The sequence below is a fragment of the Dermacentor variabilis genome, chromosome 4 (genome assembly GCF_050947875.1).
Source record: "Dermacentor variabilis isolate Ectoservices chromosome 4, ASM5094787v1, whole genome shotgun sequence".
Classification (NCBI taxonomy): Eukaryota; Metazoa; Arthropoda; class Arachnida; order Ixodida; family Ixodidae; genus Dermacentor; species Dermacentor variabilis.
Window position 1 is genome coordinate 47485437 of NC_134571.1, and position 17787 is coordinate 47503223.

The following is a 17787-nucleotide window of genomic DNA, read 5'->3' on the forward strand; positions in this document are numbered from 1 at the left end:
TTTGCACGATCAATAATAGCACTAGCAATTTTAACTTGCTAAACAATTTTTTCAATTTCTAATTCAAACTGAGACAGTGACTCTGTGTTAGTGGTGAGAGGCGATAACATATTCCATTCACGGATGGCAACCGGAAAAAAGGAATATTTAAACACATTATTAGTACATTTATATTCTACTAAGGTGTTTGTGTGTTTGCGCCTGGTAGGTCGTGTTTGTGAATAAGAAATGTAATTTGAAATGTCAATTTTGAAAGAATTATGCAGAAGTTGATAAAGAAATTTCAAACGTGCCTGTTTCGCTCGTGCTTCGAGCGTAAGGAGCCCAGAAATTGCTAGAAGGTTAGAGGGAGAGCATTCACGTCTAAATTTGTTATGGATAAATCGAATGGCCTTCCTTTGTACTGTTTCTATTTTCTTTATGTTAGTTTGGGTGTGAGGGAACCATACAGTGTTTCCGTATTCGAGGATCGGCCTAACAAATGTTTTGTATGCTAGGAGTTTTGTTGACAAGGGTGCGAGTTGAAGTGATCTGCGAAGGAAAAATAACTTTTGCATAGCAGATGAGGTAATGTGGTGAATATGCTCGTCCCACCTTAGGTCTGACGTTATTGTTAAGCCTAGATATTTATATTTTTGTACTTTAGTCAAAACTGTACCATTTATGGTGTAGCAGAAGTCTGAAGGTTCTTTTTTCCTCGTTATGGTCATACATGCTGATTTTTTTACATTGATTATCATCTGCCAGCCTGAGCACCATTTAGTAATACTACTAAGTGATTTGTTAAGGGAGTAGTGATCTTGATCATTTTTAATTTCTCTATAAATGATACAGTCATCCGCGAATAACTTTATTTTACAGTCTATGTTAGTGGTTATATCATTAATATACACGAGAAATAACAAGGGCCCAAGCACGGAGCCCTGTGGTACTCCTGACGTAACTGATACTATATCTGATGTTGTATGTTCGAAAATAACAAACTGACACCTATTAAACAAAAACCCACGAACCCAAGCAACAATTTCTGTGTCTCCGATAATGCTTTTTAGTTTATTTATTAGTTTGGTGGGACAAACACAATCAAACGCTTTAGAAAAATCAAGTAGGATTAGGTCCGTTTGGCCGTGGTTGTGAATACCCAGCGCGAGATCGTGTATGACTTCTGTTAATTGAGTTATGGTCGATAAACCCCTGCGAAAACCATGCTGGTTAGGGGACAGGATGCCTTCGTTTTCAAAAAAAATTGTTAAATGTTTTAGAATTATATGTTCGAGTAGTTTGCATGCCGTGCTCGTTAACGATATTGGTCTGAAGTTTGATTCAACGGATTTATCTCCCGACTTGTAGATCGGAATAATTTTAGATATTTTCCAATCTTTGGGTAGTTTTGATGTCGATAGGGATTTACGGAAAATAAGGCCGAGGTATCTGCTGCACCACTGTGCGTACCTTTTAAGAAATTGGTTGGGTATATTGTCCGGACCACATGCTTTTTTAGTGTCTAGGGCAAGAAGAAGGTTAAGAACACCAGCGTCTGTGATAACGAGTGGGTCGATAGTGGAAACAGTCCGTGGAACTAAGTCCGGCATGACGCCATTATCGTTTGTGAAGACCGAACGAAAGAATTGGTTATATCTGTTGGCTTTATCCGCATTTTCACTTGACGAGAGCTGAGTTATGAGTGTGTTTTTTTGGCGAAAGTGGTTCCAGAATCTATGTGGATTGTTCTTTATAAAGCTGGGGAGTACGGTGTTGAAGTAATGGTGTTTCGCTTCTTTCGATTTCTGTTTGAAATTTTTTGCTGCAAGCGCTAGCTTAGGGGTCTGAGATGGAGTATTGCCTGTTGCCTTGCTAGCTTTGCGTAACCTTTTGAGTTGGCGTTTTGCATGTATTACTTCCCGAGTAATCCATGGGTTATTTTTAAAGGGTTTTTTCGATTTAACAGGAATAAAATGGGTTACACAGTGGTACACTACGTCTTTATGGGCCTTATCGTTACGAGAGGTCTCACTGCACAGTACTTGTATTTTTCTTGTCATGATACCATTACCGCTGCCGGCGCATAAATCGCGATGCTTCAGTGGTTCCGTGCAAGTCTCAACGTTAGCTGGTCCGACCCGTTCGCGTTTACATGCACGCTGAAAGCGGGTCGGGCTGATTGATCCAGGCTCAACGCTCGTTCAGCCCGACCGGCCAGCGTTTACATAAACTTTACACGCCAATTTCAGCCCGACAAACCGACTAGACCCGCATCTGTCCGGTTCACGTGTCAGGTTCAGTCGGTTTCACCCTTGCATGTGATGTCGTGTCGTGGGATGCTCTAACCGTGGCCCGAACGCTTCACGCCGCTTCACCGAGAGCAGCCGCAAAGGCCAATTCAACGATCTGTCTTGGCTCGGTTTTTCCATAGCCGCGCGTTTGCGTTTTACGCAGAAAGCTGTAGCGCCGTCTGTCGGCGCTGTTTTAGTCACCGACGTCAACGCTCGGGGGGTGTGAGAGTTGAATTGCGCTAAAGGTATGCGGACCCTTCAGACACAATTTTCTCTAAACTAAGTCCTTTCTTGGCACGAAACAAGTGTATGCGAGGTTCCTGGAATAGTATTTTAACGGTACATGTGGAATTAATATTCACCTTTAGAGCCCCTTTAATGAGGGTAGAATATATTTATTCGCAAGATGTGCGTACCTAAATGTAGTGACGCACGGGAAAACGTATTGAGTAGAATGAGTGATTACCAATCCACTTGTAACGACATATCCGAATAGGCAGACGTAAGAAGGGCGAAGAGGTTTTGTTTTGTGGAGAATATCGTCTTTGTCTCTTTGATATTCCTAAAGCGCAGGAAAAGAATAGTTTTAGATAAGACGACGCAAGTGGCTTGCGTAAGCAAGAAACACGGCCTGCGGGACTGCGCAAGCGCAGTATAAAACTTGTGTTGGGGTCCCTCGGATGGCCGGCTTGCCCCAAAGAGGCCCCTGTACTCTCGCGATTAAGGAGTACTGTCCGAGAAGCAAGGTTAGGCCAATCCAAACCAGACCAGACAACACAAGGCAAGACAAGCCGTTAAAAAGATAGAATAAGTGTTTCAAAGCGGACAATTTGTCTAGTTGGTTAACGTTCACTTTCGTAGCTACAGAGAAGATATGAGAAGTAGAGGGAAGAAGTGCACAGGGCAACTTGGCCCAAGAGTTGTCTTGACACAAACAGGTCATCATCAACATCATTATCATCAGCCTATTTTATGTCCACTGCAGGACGAAGGCTTCTACCTGTGGATTTCCCGATAACCTGATTAATGACATGGACGTGATCCATTGTAGAGTATCCCTTCCTGAAGGCAGCCTGTTCGCTTGGTTGCCAAACGAACAAACAGGTCGCCAGTGCCAAAATCACCTATTACTTTCTTTTTACCTCCATGGTGCGGTGCTTGCTGCTGGACATGGAGCAAAGGAACGTTTTTATTTACTCCGAAGATACCGCTAGGGCCCAGGGGCTCGAGGCCGTCGTCTAGGTAAAGAGGCCTAGGTCTCAGAGAGAGAAGTGGTTCTTCTGGGGAAAGGAGGAAAGGCAAGCACTGTCTTCTGCAATCCATGCGGGAGCACGGCTCAGCGCCAGCAGGGTGGGGGAGATGGAAGTAAAGGATAGAGAGGGTAGGAGGCAGGAAGGTAGGGGGTCGTCCTAGCAGCATCAGAGCAGTCCGGCCGGGAGGGCCCAGTGGTTTCGACCGGAGGAATAGGCTGGTGATAGACCGCATAGGAGGTGGCCATAAACATAAAATTTATTCCACCACAACCTCCTCCTCCTCCTCCCTGGCTGCTTTAATGCCGAGTAGACAGGTTCATTATCCATTACGAACTACGCCAGCGCAAACCCACTATCCAGTTGGCACCTATGGTCTACTAGAATAGGTCCGTGTGTCGTCCGTGTGCGAAAACATGGCTCTTTTCGCAATGACGGCCTCAGGTGCTGGAGCACTCCTGTCTACTGCAGCGTCATCTGTCGCTGTAGCCTAAAGTCACTGCTGGCAAGCGGGGCCATAATGGCGCAACACAGGGCCTCCGGGCTCAGCAGGTATAGTCACAGAGGTCATGCATGTCTGTGCAAAGCTTGCCGATTGCTTGCTGCGGTTTTTACTGCCACGTTCGCAAATTTTTAAGAATGAGATGCTTTCAGCTCCGTTGTCGGCGACCTTCAAGTGACTTTGAACCAAAAGCCTGAGCCGTTATCTGGGCACTCAAACGCGAACATCCGGGCAAGTTGCGAGAACAAAACGAAATCATCCAGCAACCAGTCAAAACTAAAAAAAATTCGGTCTCTGGCCCCCAACTTTTTGTAGAGTACCGCATTACATATACACTAGTTACTGCCCAAACAAGTTGCAAAAGATATTGCTTGCGAGTTCTTCCTAATATTTGCTCACAATATCCCTCAAGCTGTAACTTCCAGTACGCTGAAATTTTATTTGTCATTTCCAATAGCGGACGTTCAAAAGGCAGATACAGGGCACTATACGTTTAACTGTCATCGTTTGGTACTGAGACAGGGTTGCCTGTGCCCTTTTGGACGCCAGCGGTCCGTGAGTTCCGTGGCGCGAGTTTTGCGCCACCTGGAGGGATGGCGCCACTCTGCGTGGTGCCTCCTTCAGGTGATTTTCTTCTTCTAGCTGGGCAGTGCGCTCCATCTCCCTGGCGTCTTTCGCTGCCTGTCGTACCGCCTTCAGCTGGTTTTCGTCTTCTAGCTGGGCAGCGTCCATATGGACCACTATGGTGTGGTGTGGCGTGGTGCGCTGTGGTGCGCTGTGGTGCAGTGTGGTGCGGTATGGTGTGGTGGGGTGTGCCGTTGCGACGATGCACTACACCCATTTTAAGATTGTGGCTAGTATCATCTCCAACCAATCTGCTTTGCCGGTTGCCATTTCATGCTACATCTACTCTCGATTACGGGAGAACCAGTAATTTTTTATGTGCACGGCCAGCGCCGGGCTTTGTAAAAATAATATTTTTTTCCATCGTGGTTCCTGCACGACGATTAGAACAACTCCGGGCTTCTACGGATCGGGCACATTGGGAACATTCGCTGTAATTTGCCCTTCGGTGCGCTCTTTTGCGGAGCGAAACGTCCAAACGATGGTGGCTGCATTGGTCACAGAGTATTCTTTTGTTTTACTTCACTGAAACCTGGAGACCACTTCTTTCGGCTGATGCAGCATGAAACGAATGCAGCATGAATTCTGCGCAATCCAACAGGCACAGTGCAATTGCTCCTTCCGGGCTTCTCATCCTCGTGTGTTTCGAAATACTTCGATAACAAAAACATATGCATGCTTACCCAATTGGCTTACAGAACGGAATGAGCAGACGAATGTTTGTTTTCTGCAACTGAAACGCTGAGCGGACGATCAGGAACACTGTATGATCTGTTGTTGGAAACGTGCAACCTTAGACGGCGTTTTTGATGTATCCTAACAGTTTTTATCATACGGACGACACACTGCCCCATTCCAGTACACCATAAAACCCCTTTCCCCTTGCCTTGTTTGTGTATTCTTGTGTGCCACAAGAATGTTTTCGAATGTTGAAGAAAGACAGGAACATGGATAAAAAGAAATGGGTGGCTAACTTTTACAAGTATCTGTATCCAAAAACCGTAATCACAGAATGGAGGAAGAGGACAAGAAAGTTGGCAACCAAGCACAGGGTAATTGAAAGTGCACATAGACAACCAGGAAGGATCAAAAAGAAAGTGAGAGAAACAGAGACAACGAATTGGATGCAAAAAATGCAAACGAACAATAGGATGCAGATCTACAAGAATGCGAATAAAAGAAATTAGAAAGACAAATTTGTACGACAAGACGAAGTAAAGTGCCTCGCTATTTGAGGGTCGAGCTGGTTCTCTAAGGACAAAAACATACCGCAGCAAATATTCGCGCTCAGATGAGTCACGTATACGCTGCAGCAGAATTGCGGAGACCACTGAGCACATCCTAATAGAATGCGAAGGGATTCACCCAGCGAGACCAGTACGCAACGTACACCTTCCAGAAGCGCCTGGATTTAAAGTGGACGGAAGCATCAACCAGTCAGCAGTCGAGATAAGCAAGAGACGTTTAGAGTATTGATGGAAAAAAAGCAGGCAAGAGATTCGATCAGATCTTGTACAGGCATAGGTAGCGGCACAAGGTATGTGAAGTATTGAGGGGGAAAAGAGATTAGGGAGTTGTATATGAAAATGCTAGGGCGAAAAATGTATAGCATACCTGATTAAATAAAGCAGGTTAGGTGACTATTGGTCACCTCCGCGTTTCAGAGTGGATGCCAACAAATCATCGTCATCATCAGCATTATTATTATCGTCACTCAAAGAAAGACACTTCTGGAGATTCCACCGCGTGAACTTTTGTTGAGTATATGTAAATTTTTTACTTTCACATGGAGCATCGGCACTATAGCTGCAACCATATAGAAATGTTTGCCGAGTTTCCTATGATAATCTTTACGAAAAAAAAGAATATCGTAAAGTTATGTCCTTGTTTTGTCGCTATATCCATTAAAATTTCCTAATGCTTCAAAAATTTACAAAAATCGAACTTGCATTCAGGATCTCTGAGTTTCCGTTGATTGTTATATTCCGATCATCATTTCATCATTCCATCATTCCATCATTCCATCATCACTAGGCTGATGATGATGATGATGATTCTTCCCCTTCCCCTCTTAGCCCTGTACAGAGCAGGGCTGAGCAAAGGTACTTGATACTTGATAAAGATACTTGATCATGATACGATACAAGATAGTCGGTTGGCAAGTATTTGAGATACATATACAATATACGAGAGCAATTATTGTATCCGATACGATACTTTCCATTTGTATCTTAAGATACATCGATACATTCGCAAATTTCTTTTTATATAGCTATATAATGTAGATCGTAAATTCAATATTAAATGTAACGCGGTCAGCACAAGGTTTGCTTGGGCCCAAGTTTACGTTTATAATACTTAATTTCTTAGGATTGTTCGCCTAATTTCGGCCCTTTGAGTATTAAAGAAATAGAATTTCTATGTATGGGGTGGGGGGGCGGGGAGCGCGGACAATAAAAATCTACCAGATCAAACTTTCATAACGTATAAACAAGTGCTAGTCCGTCCTTAATGTGCAGCTTTCGTAGCTCATTCATATTTCTCCGAATTCTTATCATCTAACGACGTCCCAAAAATTGCTTTTGGTGCTTGGGAGCAGCAATCACGTACACAAAATAGCCGCCATACAAGGTATGCACAAGTCTCCCTGAAGCAGCGCCACCAGCGCTTTCGTTCACAGCAGCCAAACTTACATCCTTGAGATCCTTCAAGTCGCTGATGTGTGAAAGGCACTAGATGCAAGGCAACCCGATTATTGCATTCTTCCGACTTCGTAGCAATGCACCACGCAAGATAAACTTCGATAACGACACTATAGCTGCATCGGAATTTGCGCTAAAGATGCCGCACGCATTGGCGTACCCAGCTCAGTACTGTGGCTACGGGCAAGTGTCATGGCACCGATGCAGCTGAAAAAAAAAAAATCAAGAAAACAAAAGGTCGGCTGCGCACAGACATTCGCTGGCTTGTTTTTGTCAAGACGGTGCGACCATCCGCCACGTGACTCTGCTCCACCAATAGGGATGCACAGACCTGATCGCCTGCTCTCGCTGGAGGGCTCTGGCGGAAAGATCAAAGAATGTCGCTGCCTTTAGTTTTATTCAGGTGGCTTAGTAGCAACAGTATCAGCTTGAGGAGCGGATTTCAGCCAAAGTTTATAGATTCGCACAGTGATGTTGCGATAGCCAGTATCCTGTATCTTAAGCTGCACGATATATTCTTTCATGTATCGCTAATACAGATACTCATACACGTCTTGCCAGACGTATCATTATACAGATGCAAGATATCAAAAGAGTGTCTAAGATAGTATCTAAGATAGTTGTATCTTCTATGCTGCCCAGCGCTGGTACAGAGTAGAAGGCTAGAACACACTAGCTTAGGCCGACCCCTCGGCCTTTTCGTCAATAAAACCTCTCTGTCTCTTAACCAAATTTAGTTTCATGATTTCCCTTATTGTACTTTTTTAATGTGTTCTGCTACTTTTGGAACGCTAACCACTGTAGTGTACATTTCAATTTATTTCAGTCATGATTGGTTCTATTGTATAAAATTTTTCATTTAGTTTTCGTAATATCGCCCCATTCTAGCTCTGTCCCTCACAGCGGGTTGCTGCCATTTTTGAAGACAGCCGCCATCATAATTTTACCGCGACCTCTATTCCTATTGTTTTACCGCCCGAGTGGCCCGAGTGACCGTCTATATACCTCCTGTGCATCTTCACGTATGCACGTAGTACTCAGTTCTTCCCTCTTCGTTCCATTCCCCATTTCACTCACCTCCACTCTAGGGTAGCAAACCGGACGCTCGTCTTGTTCATTTCCCAACGTTTCCTCTGCTTACATCGTGCGTTCTCTTTCCCGTCCCCGTCTTGGCCAATTCCTCGTTGGGGGTATGTGCCAATGTCTGCCATCGTAACAACAATCCCAATGATCATCATCACCACCACCAAAGCATAGGAAAGGAAAGAAGAATAGCATGCTGCCCGTTGTGCCCAATGTAGCCGCATGGACTACAGGGGCGTGTCCGCCTGTCCCTGACCGCCACTGGTCCACAGGCAGCCTGTCGCTGACCAACGGAAGCGCCTACAAACCGAAGCATCCTGCATAGTCCAGGCCTCTCTGATGAGAGAACTGCAAACATGGCAGAAGTGCATAGCACTTGTGAGGTCCCGTCGGGGGCTGGAGAATCCATCTTAGGGGTAAAGGACGCACTGACCGGAAAGGCGCTGGGCGGCGATGGTTCGGTCACGTGCGTGGACGAGCCACAAACTTACGAGACGCAGCGACTGGAAGGGACTTCAATGGAGGTCGTGAGCGGCTGCACATCTTCAGGCTTCACTACGCAGACCGATGCATCTGGTGCGTGCATTTACGTACTTTTGGTCAGATATGAAATTCTGCTAAGCATGATAATACGTGTTGTTCGGTGAACTGGTTCATGATACGGAATAAATAATGGAACGCAAGAACAGCAAGAACGCACGGGCAAGATAGGGAACAGCTCAAGCGCTCTCTATGTAGCGCTCCGCGTGTGTTTGTTGCACCCTGCTAAGTTTATTTGCAAAAGCTTGCCTGTAGCATATTCAGTGCGAGGACCAACTTACGCTTTGCCTGCAGGAACTTCCGAATCAAGGCCCCTACTCACTTACACTCATTCAGACACACACACGCACACACGCACACACACGCACACATACGCAAAAAGCTCTTAGGTTAGAATTGTTCTTAAGAGAAAATTGTGGCCGTCCGTAGTTTTGACACAGTCGACAGTCCTACTTCTTGCCTTTCTAAAAGAGAAGCACCTTGTGCATAGGTTTAGATTAACAGCATTATCAAACTTAGTTCGTCTGTGGTGGGCCATATGTAATGCAGCACGCATCGGTTCTCGTCTAAGCTATGCGGCGTCAGCCTCTCTCGATGTTTTGAAGGCCGGGTGACCAGCCGCTCAGTCCAGCCCTGATAGGTCCCCTTGAGCTGAGTGGTTCGGGCGTCCTCCTTCAACCAGGCCATTGTGGTTCGCGGGAGCGGGCACTCGAACATGTTGATACGACATCGCTCAGCGTCATTCGCTTCGCCTATTTGTCTTGTGTTTCCGGTGCTGTACAAATAATCAAAGCACTCGTATGGTGGCCACGGCAGGAAGTGACCATTCTTTTCGCTTTGACAGTCGTTGAGGGGCAAAAGCGAACTTCAAAAAATTGTTAACTCTTAATAAAGGTCCCTTGTCTGTGATCGTTGGCGAACGAGTGGTTGTTCTGGCGTCTTCGTTACGCTCGCGACCAAGGAAGTTATATACAAAATATTCGACATTTTAGCATGCAGGATCTTTGCTCTGGACGAGCACTCTCTCCACCTCACCGCGTAGTTCACCATAAGACATGTGTACGAAACGTCAGTACCAAATGCCAGGCTCGCGCTTATTCTTTATTTTCTAAAGGAAAAGCTTTAAAAAGCACACGCCATCAACTTGCACTTATGACTCGGCTAATTTCGGTTTCACGCTGCTACCGTCGCACCTGCGGTGCAAGATGGACTTACGGGAGGTGAATTCATTTGATTGCCCACGAATGGCAAGCGAGACGGCGAGAAAGAGTGCGCGACTTAATGGTAAACGTGGGCTAGAAGTCGAATCGGAGATGTCCCCCGCGTATGGACCAATCGACACCTTCTACCCTGGCGACGTCACGCGCATAACGCTGTTGGTACTCCGACGATTGAATAGAAGAATGGAAGAGGCCAGAAAAGAGCCCGTGGTTTCTTGTCCTATGTTTTTTTTTTTTAACTGAGGGGTAATTTAGGAGTCCTTTAAGGCCGCAATAGGCGCAAAGCATGTGATTGGAACACCACAGATGCGGTGGTGACTTCGTGCGTGAATTCGAACTCAGTTACGTCTCTTCCGCAATCTTTCCCAACCAGAATTGCCATCAGAGGGCAGGAGAGGCAGCGGGGTGCCCAAATCGAGCAGCCGCTCCGTGCCAAAAAAGAGCTGTCGCAGCGCGATGTTCTTCGTCGGCGGCGATGCCGGCATGCCGTCCGCTTCCCCGACCAAGTCCCTCGAACGCCGCCCGGCCGTGTTCCGGAGCCCAGCGGCAGAGTCGCTGGGCGACTCGAGCGAGCGCTTGCGCGGCGGCCGAGACGGACCCGTGGCGCACGATGCCCGCACTGGATGCGCCACGAACCTGAAGCTGCTGGCAGAGAACCTCGTCAACGAGACCGCGTACGTCCTTCAACGTCTACATCATATCCATTTATGTCCCAAAACGTGTGGCCCGGTTCATGGGCCCTTCTCTGTAAACAGTGTGCTATAAAGTTTATAAACAGGGATAAGGTGCCTCAGAAAGGCTGGCCAACGTTTCGATAGGAGGACCTATCTTCGTCAAAGGCGGCCTCGTCATCCTCGGTATGTTAGTTTTTAAAGGGTTAATGCAGTGTCGTCAAGTGCGGTTGTGTGCTATTCCATCTGTTAGCCCCTTTCTTGATTTTGGACTTCTCTGTAAACAGGTTTGACGCCTAAAAGAGGACAAACGCTTATCCCAGTGATCCTTTGCGAAAAACAGCACCTGAATTCCGCTACACTCTCCAATACAGCGGGGCGGGCCGGGCCCTCTCCTAGGCTCTTCTTCCTCCATGGCATGGGCCCACCTATCTTTGATTACTAAGTCTCCGGGACCGGTCCATATTGCTCGGCTAGGCACGCAACGACGCTTCAAACTTTAGGGGTGCAGGCAAATAAAGCTTCGCTTTAGAAGAGGAACGTGGTACTTGTGAGATATCTTGTCTACGTGAATTTATGACTCGGGTCTTTGTTTTACTTCGAGGTACAAGTTTTAGGTCGACAACCCTATCATGTTCGTACCCGAATAAGGTGCGCTGGATGAAGCGGAGAGAGGACAGAAAAATTTCCAATTTCTGCGGGTGCGGGAGGTTTATAGTTCGTGCTGTCTTTACCATACAACTATTCTACAATCTAGATTTAAACACTTGGAAAATAAGACTATCACGTTATAAAATGTTTCGAAAGTCATATTATTTTGCGCTGTGTTCTGGCATAAATCAAAACTTCCTTCACCGCCTCTTGCATTTGTGACTGACTCTAGATTGGCCTAGCTTTTCGATTCATCGTTGAACATTTAAAACCTTCCGTGACATTACTTGCCCGACGCCTGCTTTTCGGGTAACCGAGAACATCGATGCGATCGTGCCGTTTTAGCAGTTACACCCCGGCACTTTCTTTATCTCTCAGCATGAAAGTTGTAGCGCATCTTGATAACATGCGTACCGGTGCGTTTTGGATCGATCCTTAAGATACACTCATTGTATCTCTTTAAGTGCACTAGCTGGTCAAAGATGCCGAGACTAATGCAACGGCACAAATGCTCAACTATCGCTGTCTCAGTAAATGCGCATTACTGAAAAAAAAAACAAATTTTGCTCCGCTCCTGTTATCGAACTAGTTGACATTCGTACACCTAAAATGAAAGCTGATCTGTGGCAGATGTGAGTAAACGACAGCTCCACGCTGTCAAGTTAACATGAACTCGCGTTTGTCATTAGCCAAAATGTGTGGCGAAGAGCGCATTGTATAAAACCAATAGTTGCTTCCTCCCTGAAGAGGCACATTCAATTTAATTCGGGGGTTTTAGGCTCAAAAACCGCGATTTCATTATGGGGCAAGCCGTAGTGGGGACTCCGAATTAATTTCGACCTTCGCGGGATCTTCAACGTGCCCCTAATGCACTGGACACGGGCGTTCTTGCATTTCACCCCCATCGAAATGCGGCCGCCGCGGCCGGGATTTGATCCCGGGACCTCGTGCTTAGCAGCACAATGCCATAGCTGCTAAGCAACCACGGCGGGTGCATAAAGGTGACTTTACCGTTCGTAGGAACCGCTCGTTTAGATGTCTTGCTAGCGTCTCTGAACGACGGACCGATGCGTAATGTTTTCACTCCAAACGTTCATAGAAAATGTGCTCTTTCGTGTCTGCAGTGGGCACTTTACTGTCAGTCACGCGAGGCATTCACCGATAAACTGTTCAATTGTGAATGCTTCCCATCCCCAAAGAAACTTCTTTTAGCGAATCAGTCAGTTTGAGATTAGGGACTTGATCTTGCTGTTATTTTGTGGCCCAGTTTAGGCGACTACAGCAAAGCGCAGGTCGAGTTCACACCTGCTGTATCGGCCAATAACCGGAAACGAAGCACGCATGTGGGTTCCGCGAAGAGGGGACGCGGGAAGCACCCACGCGTGCAGAGACAACGGATTAATCGCTTCGCCGTATAGAAAAGGCACTAGGTCTGCACCCTCGCTCGGAGCAAAAGGGTAGACGGCCCAGCTGAAGGAGAGCTTCGGGCTTGGACTCGGACAGACGCCTTGGCGTTTGAATAAAGCGTCCCTTTATCGGACAACGGCTCTTCCTTCGCGCTGCCACCGTGCACTGGAATCATCGAGGGGCGCCGACTTCGGATCTTCAACACCTTACCTCCTTGACTAGTTTTGAAGCTACCAGAGGACAACGGGAAAGGAAATTAACTGAATCCATGATCCTGCATATAGCTTAAAGAGAGACGCAAGGCCACTTTTCTATTGAAGCACTTTCTGGCTTTCGCAGGCGGGAAGGCTCTGAAAAAATATGTACGCCGGCGATCTGTTTTTCCGAATGAAAGCATCTTACGTGTTCTTGGTCGCGGCTTCTAGAATAAAAATGGACGAAAAAAAAAAGACAGAAAAAAAATACGGGAGAGTGGGCGCTAAAGTCATACTAAACACAACATTCTTCACTGACAACACAAATACCTACTGTGTTTCTCCAAATATGACGACGCGGGTGGACTTGTTCTGCGTAGTTTCAATACAGCTTCTCGAGCTTAAGCTAATCATTTTGGCGAATGAATACAATCTTCCGAAATACGACGCTCCTTTATTCCGCTCTTCGTTACTTCAAAGGCAGCACGGAGGAGCTTCACCTCGGTCGTGTTCGATAGCTCCGAGCGAAGGGCCAAGTCGCGAGGATCTCGAGATGCAGTCACCACCGCCCGAGGAACCGGTGGGCGCAGCGAGCGTGACCCGAGCGGCGTCACACGTCTCCGAGGAGGCGCCAGCATATTTTACCGAAGCGCCTTCCACGGGCGCTTTCGCTCCGTGCCCAACCGATTCGGCGTCAGCGTACGAGGTCGACGCGGCAGCCAGCGAACCGCCCCTGGAGACGGTTGTGGTGCAATCTGCTCCTCGCGCTCCGAGCAAGTCTACCGTGCAGGTAAACTAGCTCTTGCTGGGGGAAGCACACGTCTGAAGATTTGAAACCGAATTGATGCTAAGTTAACCACTTAGCCGTTAAATAAGCCCTCTAAGACTCCAACGACCTTGCAGAACAAGTAAGCTATATATTAGGCGGCGCAATGTTTGCTTTCGCGGGTAGCAGAAATTGTGCCTTAATCACTGAATAATTATGGGGTTTTACGTGCCAAAGCCACTTTCTGATTATGAGGCACGCCGTAGTGCAGGACTTCGGAAATTTTGACCCTCTGGGGTTCTTTAACTTGCAGCTAAATATAAGTACACGGGTGTTTTTGCATTTCGCCTTCAACGAAATGCGGCCGCTGTGACCGGGATTCGAACCCGCGACCTCGTACTCAGCAGCCCAGCACCATATCCACAGAGCAACCTCGGCGGGTGCCTTAATCACTCATTAACATTCGAAATCAATAAAAAGCTAACTGATTGCTTTCCTAAACACGTTTAACTTAAGGGTGTGGAGACAACCAGCACGCCAGGTATATATATGGTCACAGAGTAGATACCCTAATGTTAGAAGTAATTCCGAGATATTAACTGCCAAATCTGCCACGAAATAACAGTTATTTCCCGTAACTTTGCGTATTTTTGCTTCGATATGCGCAAGGAATGCTTTCTTCGAAAGAAATTAAGTGTAACGAAATATTTCGGCTCAGCTTTGATGACGCATATATTGAAGTTGATGCTACAATGAAAGCGTGAGATTGCATATACATAAAGTGGAAAGGTGGGTGGGACAATAAATCATATTTTCAATCATTTTGCAGAAAACGGGTTATTACTACTGAAAAAGGAAATGAAGGCCGATGTTGAACTTTTTCTTAGTTTGTTCTTGTGTTCTTTTCTTTATTTTTGTACTGATGCCTTACTGCTGTTTACAAACATAAGATCTGGACGGCTTCTGGTTTTGCACACTGAAGCATCCTCCTAAATTTAGCGGGCAATGAAGAGAAGGGCGAGTAGTAAGAGCGTTGAAACAGAAGCCCACAGATTTTCAGAACTTTCTCCCTGTATATTATCGCAATTTCACAATTTCAGTTTGTCGTAAGTTATACAGATAATTGTAAGTATTATTCTTGGCAAATCAGTTCTGCAGAAGCGTGCAAGGGGAAGCAAAGTTTAAGAAAGGAAAAAATTGTCATCCACCCGATTGCAACACGATGTTAAAAACGAAACCCATACAAGTGTTTCTCCAGAGAAAAAGCTTCGCAGTTGAAGAACAATTCGTCCTGGTCCTGGAAATTAGCTATGTAGCTTTCTTTGCAGCTTGCTGCTACATTCGGGTGAATGACAATATTCCCTTTCAAGTATTAGTCTTAAAGGGATTGACAGCTGACCAGATTGTGTTGTGATAAGTTGATAAAAATGCAATGACCATGATGTATAGCGACAAAATCCAGCGCGCTGTTCGCGATTTAAGTAGGAATTATCATTTTAAGTAGGCAAAGAAAGTCTCAAAAATTTGTAAGCGGAAAGGCCTGGCGGTGAAATCTTGGTACTTCGGATGTAGTCTATGAGATTACTGCACCTAAGTAGGATGTTATTAGGTACAACAGAATTATTGCTTAAAATTGCAGTTCCTATATTATTAGACTTCCACTTTATTCTACGCTTCGGAGATCAAAACCGCATGCAGGACAACGGCAACACGCTGAACTGCGTATCACGTGTAAAAGCGTCGTTTCGTTTCGATCCGATTTGCATCGTCTTGACTGGTTAAATGCCAAAGCAGTTGAACAGGAAACCGCGAAAACACGTAGCCATTATCGCAGAAATACTTTAACGCCTCGGAAAACATGAATCGCAGGAACACCGAATTAATAAACAAAACAATACTTTCTCACAATCACGGCCGCGCTTGTGTTCTTCCTCCCACTAGTGCCGGCGTATAATTGCTATCGCGCTCACCTATAACCGTTTTCAGCACGCCTCCAGTGAGCGACTACATCTTCATGGCTTATCGAAAAATTCAGAAAAAAAAGTTGCGTGGCGTTTTCTGCGTTACCACTTCACGATTAGACACTCTGACCGATAACCCTTCCATTGCATTAAAAAAAAAATAGGTTCCACGAAAATTGGTTGTCAGTCTCTTTAAGGAATTAACTGTTTTATGTGAACTGAAAACTAAAAAAGGGCCCTTCAGTACATTGAAACAACTTAAGACACCCTTTCTGTTCCGGCATAGCAGAGAGATAAGGCATGTGACCGGAAGTTTCGGAGTCGCGGGATCGCTGCTGTTATCGCACGCGTGCTGTTCTGGCGCGTGAAAAAGTTTTGAAGATATATTGTTTTTAATGTTGACTCCTGTATTCCTTTACAATACGTTGCAATGCTTGTTTACCATTAAACAAACAAGTAAAGAAAACAAGCAGACGTTTGCGAAATCCATGATTTCACGGCGAGATGGTCAGGGAATTTTAGCTGGTAAATAAGTCCTCCTGAATATCGCAAGGTAGACGAAAGCTTCTTCAAAGGAAAAAAATATATATTGTGATGTGCCCGACTTTATCATGGAGCAAGGAGCTACAATGGAAACAAATACGGTTTTCTCAGAGAGAAAGCTTCGCAGTTGAAGAAAAATTCGTCCTGGTCAGAGGATCGAACCCGCGACCAAAGCATTTTTGGCGTTTGTCCCGGTACAATGGAAGCCCGTGCAGTTTTCCTTTGTAGCTTCGTGCTAGTCGGGTAGGTGACAATTTCTCCGTTTCATGAGGAAAGTTTGCAAGCTGCGTTGACTCCCGTCTTTCCTTCCTACGTCTTTTTCTGGCGCACCCAACGTCCTTGTAAAGTAACATTAGGTCTTTCGTTCTTGCCGAAGACATAATTGTAGTATTATCCTTAATGCTTCCCTTAGTTTTCATCTTAATTAAAGAGAGAAGAAAACTACAAGCAAAATTTATTTTAGTGTTAAAAACACGACATTTCGGAGTCCGACCGTCTCCTGCAAGGCGTAGCACTGCTTTAATGCATGTTTTCTTCTTATCGCTTCGGCAGGTGCGTGGACACTTTTCGCAGTCCTTGAGGGTAAACGATGGGAAGTGTTCCCCATGAAAGATTGATGTTACCCGACGTCGTTTGGTTGCTCCAGGATTCCAGAAGGAGTCCCTACCTGTTATTGTTTTATCTCTCCAAGACGACGGCACTGCCGGGGTTAATCTAGTGGTCAAAAGCACGGAGTGCTCTGCAACCGCACTGCGTTCCCTGTTTAGGTGGCGAAGAGGCCATTGTTGTGTTGACGAATTCTTTCTGGGAAGTTTTTAGTTTGCCCAATATACGGCACATCCGTGGTTTCTGAACTGCGGGTGGACATTATGGTATCACGACCCAGGTTGGCCTGTGGAATCAGGTCAGGGCCGGAACCCGGCTCCGCACCTCAGAGACCCTCCTCCCAATATACGGACGTGGCACATTTGGTGCAGTTAATCTTGTACACAATACCCTGCGCCTTTTCGATATTACAGCGGTTTTTGGACGAGGCAGGAGGCTTCCGACCACGGAGAGAGACTTGTGATCAACGTTAACTCCTGCCCCCTGGCAGCACAGATCGCTGGCTAATAAAGAACTTTGAGTCAGGGGTCGCAAGCCGCGCCCATGCGTTGAGGGACGCTAACCATTGGGTGTACAAAAGAACTAAGAACGAGTACAAAAAAAACGTGATAGGTCCGCTATGGAGTTTGCGTCGCCTAACACTTGGGTGCGTCTTGTGACCCCTGACATAAAGCTCTCTAATGTATCACTGACTCCTCGAACGTGTACGGTATCGAGACACGGTGCTGTTGCCAGGGTGGGTTGGCAGCCGCCGTCTTCCTTTCATTGTCATTCTGTGTCTCGATACCTTATGT